Raw genomic sequence first — 8998 nt, 5'->3', positions numbered from 1 at the left:
AAAAAAAAAAACATAGTACATTATGAAGGAATAGAAATGGACTTAATATACTTAGGAACATGTTTAAGCCAAGTGAAGGTCAAATGAGATCATGATGTGTTATACAAATCAAAATTTCATAGTAGCTTAAATAGAGAAAAAATGGTGGGAGGAATGAATCATCAGACGGCACTCAGTAATACAGACTTGCTGAACTTAAAAGAACCAGGGAGCAACTGAGTTTTAGCAAAAAACTATCATTTCACTAGATCTGAAGTTTATTTTTTGTAAAGTCTGTATCTGATTTTTGTTTATATTTATATGCAAATTTTATACAGAGACCTAAAGTTCACTTTATGTTTGTACATATTTAAATAAGATTATAATAAAAATAATTTCAGTCAGCACTGCATGTCCAAGATAAATTATTTCCCTTAAAAGGAATTTATACATTCCTTAAGTTTGAAAACCACTGCTGTGAGCAGCAAAATACCAAGAAAGTTTTGAAGCAGAATATGATGATATTCATCACCCTCCTCTCTTAAGATCCATATCTACCAAAAATTGTCTTTCAACAGAATGCTGTCTAATTTCCTTTTAATGTTCAGCAAGCACTGAAGGCCTGGGACAGCTCCTATTCATTTTTGCTCATCTACTGTTTACATAAAAATAAGAGCTTCACATATAGTGACATCAATAAGAATAACTACCCTAAATGAAGAATTCCAGAAATGTTCTGACTGTGAGCCTCCAAACAATACCAATAATAAACCTCCTTAGAAAAATATACAGTTCATGTGGATGGATAATTTCTGAAATGCTTGTCAAAAAACAAGCATTCCTCTGGTAGGCACAACTCACATTTCAGGTTGTTTCTATCACTCTTATATAAGCTAGAGAAGTTGAAAAATTCATTTTCCTACTTCCCCCACAGTGCAGCCCAGCATATGATGCAAAGCAGACAATCAGGTATGGAACAAAGTTGAAGGCAAAATGTTTCAATTTCTTGAGGTCCTCAGTAAGATGCTGAAGCTCAGGAGGGAAGCTCTGAAGCTGAGCGGCTTTGGAGGTAGATTATACTATTTACAGGTGCCTGGGAAAGGTGGCAGGGGGAAGAAATGAGGCAGGTATGGTATGCTCACATGCTGCATACTAAAAGACAAAATACCAGAGGCTTAGGTGAGGGTACTTTACTTACTGTTTAATTAAATTTATGATTGTCAGACTAGAATATGTTGGACAGAAGAGAGAAATTAATTTCTAAGAGATACATTTGGGAAAAGAGGGATGAGGAAGCTGGGGTTAAAGAAGTGTTGAGGAAAATAGAATGCACTAGCTATTATTCTTTTTTTCCCCCCGTTACCCCCACCCCCCACCCCCTCCCTCACCCTCACTAGCTATTATTCTTAAAAATGAATGTATATCCTCACACATTACAGATGTGATCATTTACGATGGTTTTGAGTATACAGGTGGTGAAGGCATACGAGAGTGACACACAGACATGAGGCAGACAGACAAGTGCTAGCCTGTAAAGTGCAGAAAACAACACACTCCTGCCACTGTTGCCAAGGGAGCTTGGCCTCATCTAGCACAAAAGGGCCTTTCTGTTTGGCATGTAGAATGGAAAAAGGCCACATTTTTATTGCTAGAAAAGCCTGAGGCCAATAGTACTTTAAGGGCCTTTTGTCTACTGGGAGGATGCCTTGATACAAGCCTGGGCAAAGGCTCTTGACATGCAGAATCTTCTGTCAGTTCCCTACACTACTGTGGAGACAGGTAGGAGTCACTCTAGAATAGGGTTTGACAGCCTCTGCACCAATGACATTTTTTTTTTTTGAGACAGAGGCTCACTGTGTCGCCCACAGTAGAGTGCCATAGTGTCACAGCTCACAGCAACCTCAAACTCTTGGGCTTAAGAGATTCTCTTGCCTCAGCCCCCAAGTACCTGGGACTACAGGTGGCTGGCCACAACATCCGGCTATTTTTTGTTGCAGTTGTCATTGTTGTTTTAGCTGGCCTAGGCTGGGTTCAAACCCACCAGCCTTAGTGTATGTGGCTGGTGCCGTAACCACTGTGCTATGGGCAAGGAGCCACCAATGACATTTTAGATGAGAAATTCTTTGTTGTGGGCTGTCCTGTGCATCACAGGATGTTTAACATCTGCTGGTGGCAACAATCAAAAATGTCTCCAGATACTGCTAAATGTCCCCTTGGGGGCAAAATTGCCCCAGCTGAGAACCTTTACTCTAAACACTACATTAAATGAGGCAGAAGGTCTCTACAGGGGCCAATGCACTCCAGTGAGGATGGACTCTAGACAAACCAGCCTCTACACAGCTAAGTTATGAAGGAAAAGGATGAAGGCCTCAGCATTTCAGACCAAACCTCAAGATAGTTTTTTGTTTGTTTTTGTCTCTATATATCATTCCATTATTTGGACAGATGCTTTATCTAGATAGGTATTGGCAGCATGGTATACAGTTGCTATAGTGTGGACAAAATAAGCTACATCCTGTATCTCATATAGCAACCTGAGTGCCAAATATCTCATTCAACAGTCCTGTTGGGATCAGGGTCCCTTGTCCCCAGGGTTCAAATATCTAAAAGATAAAAAGTCTTGCTCTCTTTCTCATTCCAAAAGAAAAAATGGAGCTAGGCATAGTGGAACACACATGTAGTCCCAGCTACTCCAGAGGCTGAGGCAGGAAGGAGGACAGCTTGACCCTAGGAGAAGAAGGCTGCAGTAAGCTATGATAACACCACTGCACTCCAGCCTGGGTAACAGAGCAAACACTATGTCAAAAAATAAAACAAAAATAAGAAGAAAGAGAGAAAATGGGAAGAATCTCAGGGCCAAGGTGAGAAAGAAAATACCAACAAATACAGAGAGCTGTGGTTATCAGTGAGAGACTACAGAATTTGGCAAGGAAAGCTCAGTACAGATACAGACTCCAAAATGATTCACATGTCTAAATTCCAGGACATGCAGGTGAGGTACAGTATTCTCAAGCGGTAAGTCTCCCATCACTCTGAGTCTGTCCACGTGGCCTCAGCCAGGGGGGCAAACTGCATCTCTGGGCAAAATGACAAACAATACCACACACCACACAGAATCAGGGGATGCCAACTCCTAGAGTTTTCCACAACAAACAATCCTTTTATAAGAAAGATACATAAGGTGACTAATTTTGTAGTCTCCAATCTGTTTGGTGATATAATCTACCTTTAAAAGAAGCTTTGTATATACACTGCCAATGTATATGTATCTGTTTATAAATTAGACTCATGTACTAACCTTAGGTATGTTATAAACAACATAAAAATTAAAGAATGAGATAAAAATAAGCACAATATAAATAAAAGCACTAATAGCTTCTTAAAATGAATAAATGGTAACTATCACCTGTTGTACATTCCATCAGTATTTATATTATGTTTTCTCACTAACAGCATTTTACTCATCCACACAGACTTCTTAAGGAGGTGAAGGAAAGAAGTTCAAAAAAATTAAAAAGCTCTTATCTTATGCAGTATCAGCAGAGAATCCCAGAAATCCATGCTCAGTTAGCTTATCAAAGCAGTTCTCAACCTGTGGGTCGCAACCCATGGAAACTGTATTAAAGGGCCACGGCATTAGGAACGTTGAAAACCACTGACTTATCACAAAGTAAGGATATATATCCTGGCCATAAACTATGTTCCACAGATATGAAAGATTTTCAAGTGAAATAAGTAAAGCCTGTTTTATTCTGATGTAACTACAAAAAATAAAGTTATTAAAGATTGCTAAATACCTGGTATTTTAGCTGGCTTTTTATTGTAGACTATCTTAGAAAAAGTGCTTTATATGAAGCTAGAACACTTTCATTTCTATCCTATCTGCCATGGACCAGAGCTTGAGTAATAAATCACACAACCATTAAGAAGCTCAATTTCTGCTTCTGTAAAATACTCGTTCTGCCATTTGACAAACATTTATTCTGTACTGTTCCATGTTAGGTGTGGAAACAGAACAATGATCAAGAAAAAGATCCTTATCAGCTTTCAATCTAGCAATATCTATTTCTTAGAGTTGTTGAATTAAATAAGTTTGTGTGTCTGAAAATGCCTATGATTTAATACAAACTTAGTAGAAATTATTTCTTCACACATACAAAGGGGTAGATGTCAAGGACTGGTCAGAATCATGGCAGACAGAGATGCAGAGGAAAGAAACATTAACAAAGGAACAAAGCTATAAAGTGCGAAGCATGCTCAGAAAACATTGACTCTGGGCTGGGCAAAGTAGCTCAAGCCTGTAATCCTAGCACTCTGGGAGGCCCAGGTGGGTAGAGTGCCTGAGCTCACAAGTTCAAGACTAGCCTGAGCCAGAGAGAGACCTTGTCTCTAAAAAAAATAGCTGGGCATTGTGATGGGTGCCTTAGTCCCAGCTACTTGGGAGACTAAGGCAAGAGAATTGCTTAAGCCCAAGAATTTGAGGTTGTTGTGAGCTGTGACTCCACGGCACTCTACTAAGGGCAACAAAATGAGACTCTGTCTAAAAAAAAAAAAAGAAAGAAAGAAAGAAAGAAAAGAAAACATTGACTCTGGTTCATATGGAGTCCAAGGGTTGTATACCAAGACGAGAATGAGGTATTGTTGAGGCCAAATGATAAAGGTCCTTGAAAGCAGGTGTTCTCAACCCACAAAATAATTCATTCATTAGGGAAAAAACTATATACTACTGATCACCTACTATTTGCCAGGGATCATTCCAGGAGCTACAGATACAAAAGTATACCAAAAAGTCACAGAATCCATGGTGCTTATATTCTGGTGCAGAGAGACAAAGTAAAACATTGTAAACAAATAATTACATGTCAGGTGGTAATAAGTATAATGAAAAAAAATTAAGTAGTAAGAACAGGGTATGGCTCGGCACCTGCAGCTCAAGCAGCTAAGGCACCAGTCACATACACCAGAGTTGGCAGGTTCAAATCCAGCCTGGGCCTGCCATACAACAATGACAACTACAACCCCCCCCCCCAAAAAAAAATAGCCGGGCATTGTGGCGGGCACCTGTAGTCCCAGTTACTTAGGAGGCTGAGGCAAGGGAATCACTTAAGCCTGGGAGTTGGACGTTGCTGTGAGCTGTGACGCCACAGCACTCTACCCAGGGCAACAGCTTGAGGCTCTGTCTCAAATAAAAAAAAAAAAAGAAGAGGGTAAAAATAGTATTATACTATTCTATATTAGGTCAGATCAGGAGAGCTCTCTGTGAGGAGGTGATATTTGAACAGAAAATAAAATGAAAGTGTAAGCCATGGGGATATTTGGGGAAAGGTTATACCAGGCAGAAAGAGCAATAACTATTACTTCCTGACACTTGAGCTATAGTAATATCTCCAGTGATGTGCCAGGGCAGATACTATGCCTTGGCCAATCCTTTCTCTTGCCATGGAAAGACATAAGCAATAGGAAATAGACTCTTGAATCAGTTATCTCTTTCCCACAATGGACCTCAATGGACCTGTGGTACCACCAGAAGAATCCCTCATCTACTTTTCTGGTTTCCTTTTTCTTTTTTTTGAGACAGAGTTTCACTTTGTCACAAAGGGACACTGCCTCAGTGTCAGAGTAATGTTTACATATAGTGCAGGAGAAAAACAGTACCTTTTGAGACCAATACTACAGAGGTGAATATGGTATGACAGAGAACTGCAGCATTTATAAATAAACTTTCAGGATATAAAAAATCATCAGATTTTGATTTATATGTACATAATGATCTTATTTTCCAAGTAAGGTAATTCATTTTGAGATTACAGATGGATATTTGATTTCAATGCATCTGACAAACATCTCATAGATAAACATAAAAAAAAAATCACTAATATCTTTCTTTCTTTTTTTTTTTTTTTTTTTTGAGACAAAGTCTCAGTCTCAAGCTGTCCTCCTGGGTAGAGGGCCATGGCATCACAGCTCACAGAAACCTCAAACTCCTGGGCGTTAGCCTCCCAAGTAGCTGGGACTACAGGCACCTGCCACAACGCCCAGCTATTTTGGGTTACAGTTGTCCTTGTTGTTTGGCGGGCCCAGATTTGAACCTGCCAGCTCCGGTGTATGTGGCTAAAGCCTTAGCCACTTGGCTGGGCACCTATGGCTCAAGCAGCTAAGGCACCAGCCACATACACCTAAGGTGGCAGGTTCAAATCCAGCCCAGGCCTGCCAAACAACAATGACGGCTGCAACCAAAAATTAGCTGTGTGTTATGGTGGGTGCCTGTGGTCCTGGCCACTTGGGAGGCTGAGGCAGTAGACTCGCTTGAGCCCACGAGTTGGTGGTTGCTGTGAGCTGTGATGCCACGGCACTCTACCCAGGGGGACAGCTTGGGGCTCTGTCTCAAAAAAAAAGCCTTAGCCACTTGAGCTATAGACGCTGAGCCTAACATTTTCTATAATAATTTCTTTCATCAACAAAACTACTGTGATTTCAGTACCAAATTTTGTTAAGTATCAAATGAGATAGCAGTTATGATCTAAGCTTATGGCTTCTTCCATATGAACGTTAAGTGTTACCTGACCAATAAGAAAGCCAATATTTATTCTTTTGGAATATCAGATTATTTATGTAAAAACATTACTCCATTAAAAAAAATTTGCTGAGTACCTTCTATATACCAGGTATTTTATTAGATGATTTTAGCATAGGCAGGCCCATGTTTATTTCTCTGAGTTACTTATTTTCTTATTCACTACCATTCTTTACCACATTTCTGTAAATGCACTCATATACACATATCAGCAGTTCCTAGGATATGTTATTCTTCTCCATCTGGTGATGCTTTTACATATGTTGTTTCCTCTGTCCTTTCTCTTTTGTTGATCTGTTTAAATCCTACATATCTGGCTCGGTGCCTGTGGCTCAAGTGGCTAGGGTGCCAGCCACATACACCTAAGGTGGCGGGTTCGAATCCAGCCTGGGCTCATCAAACAATAATGATGGCTGCAACCAAAAAATAGCAGGGTGTTGTGGCAGGCGCCTGTGGTCCCAGCTACTTGGGAGGCTGAGGCAGGAGACTCGCTTGAGCCCAGGAGTTGGAGGTTGCTGTGATCTGTGATGCCACAGCACTCTACCCAGGGGAACAGCTTGAGGCTCTGTCTCAAATAAATAAATAAATAAATAAATAAAAATCCTACATATCCTAGCCTCTATATTAGGAATTAATTTAATTTTATTTTTTGTCTATTTCTAATAAAAAAAATACACAGGCTGGAGGGCAGTCACAATGATATATCCCTGAATTCTTGGGCTCAGGCAATCCTCCTGTCTCAGCCTATTGGGTAGCTAGGACTACAGGTATATGTCACACACTCAGCTAATTTTTTTCATTTGTTTAGAGACAAGGTCTCTCTATATTTCCCAGGATGGTCTTGAACTCCTGGCCTCAAACATACTTTCCACCTCAGACTCCCAAGTTGCTGGCATGAGCCAGCCCATAAAGGCATGAGCCACCATGTTCAGTTATACAAACTTATTTATAACATTTTTAGGAGTATCTTTATTTCTCTAAGAATATTTTTTCCACTTAGAAATTTGGCGTCCTAGGATATTTGTTTCCTAAAAAAAAGAGGGGGAGGTGCTCGCTTCGGCAGCACATATACTAAAATTGGAACGATACAGAGAAGATTAGCATGGCCCCTGCGCAAGGATGACACGCAAATTCGTGAAGCGTTCCATATTTAAAAAAAAAAAAAAGAGGGGGAGGGCAAACATTGAAAAACATAAGCAGAACTGCTTAGATCTGGAACAATTGAAGGGCAGACTATAGTACAGCTAGGCTGGGCCAAGAAGTACAGTATGAATCCCAATAGTCCAAGCAAAGATGATTTTTTTTTTTTTTGAGACAGAGTCTCATTATGTCACCTTAGCTAGAGTGCCGCGGTGTCATCATAGCTCACGATAACCTCAAACTCCTGGGTTCAAGTAATCCTCAGCCTCCTAAGTACCTGAGACTACTGGCATCTGCCACAAGCCCAGCTAATTTTTCTATTTTTTTAGTAGAGAGCTCTGGCTCAGGCTGGTCTCAAACTCCTAAGCTCAAGCAACCTACCTGCCTTGGCCTCCCACAATGCTATGATTACAGGCATAAGCCACCTTGCCAAACAAGGTGGTCTTTTGCTTGATTAATCATCATCAAGCAAAAGATGATTAAGCTGACACTTCTGCTTTAGGCAAGATGAAATACCAAATTTACCTCTCCCTCTCCAAAATACAACATACATGAAACAGTGGTTTTCATGACACTGGACAGCAGCCTGCAAAGAACCGTTATCCCTGATATGTGAAACAAATGGGGCAAGTCATACAACTGCCCCCAGGTTATGGCCTTGAGAGAATTTCCAGGCTATAGTGTAGAAACTAAGGTTGAGAAATGGAAATGGAAAGACATTATTGAAAGTTTCTTATACTATATACAGCAAAATATAATTATCTCTTCAAAGGAGACTATGATAAGTTAAAAATGCATATAGTATCTCCTAAAGCCACCACTAAAATAACAAAACAAAGTCATAGCTAACAAGCCAACAAAGAAAATAATGTTAATTCATAAAAATTATTGACTCCAAAAGAAGATGGAAAAATGGAACAAACAATAGTTGAGACAAACAAAATAAACAGCAAGATAATGGACTCAAACCTAATTATATTAATAATCACATTAAATATAAATAGGCTAACCAATGCAATTAACATAGATTGTCAGATTGCAGAAAATTAAGACCCAACTATATGTTGCCTATAAGAAATGCATTTTAAAAATGAAAACACAAATAGATTAAAAATAAAGAGGTGGAAAAAGACACACCAAGTTAACAATAGTCAAAAGGAAGCTATATTTTTGTCAAAAAATATTTCAGAGCAAATAATATTATCCAGAATAAAGAAGATCATTTCATAATGATGACAGAATCAGTTAATTAATAATCATAAATTATTACACATCTAATAATAGAGCTTCAAAATATATGAAGCA

General features: G+C 39.4%; 1 protein-coding gene and 1 non-coding gene across 3 annotated transcripts in view; one reads left to right on the top strand and one right to left on the bottom strand.

The window, feature by feature from the left end:
- Window positions 1–8998, bottom strand: part of STIM1 (stromal interaction molecule 1) — a 224882-nt gene that overhangs the window by 47120 nt on the left and 168764 nt on the right. The window lies entirely within an intron of this gene.
- Window positions 7601–7707, top strand: LOC111724420. The gene has a single exon (XR_002772723.1). It is a non-coding gene; the product is annotated as a U6 spliceosomal RNA (small nuclear RNA).

Source organism: Otolemur garnettii, unplaced genomic scaffold (genome assembly GCF_000181295.1).
Source record: "Otolemur garnettii isolate 467f Iridium unplaced genomic scaffold, OtoGar3 scaffold00001, whole genome shotgun sequence".
Taxonomy (NCBI): domain Eukaryota; kingdom Metazoa; phylum Chordata; class Mammalia; order Primates; family Galagidae; genus Otolemur; species Otolemur garnettii.
The sequence above is the reverse complement of the archived record's forward strand: the minus strand, read 5'-3'. Positions and strand labels throughout refer to the sequence as shown.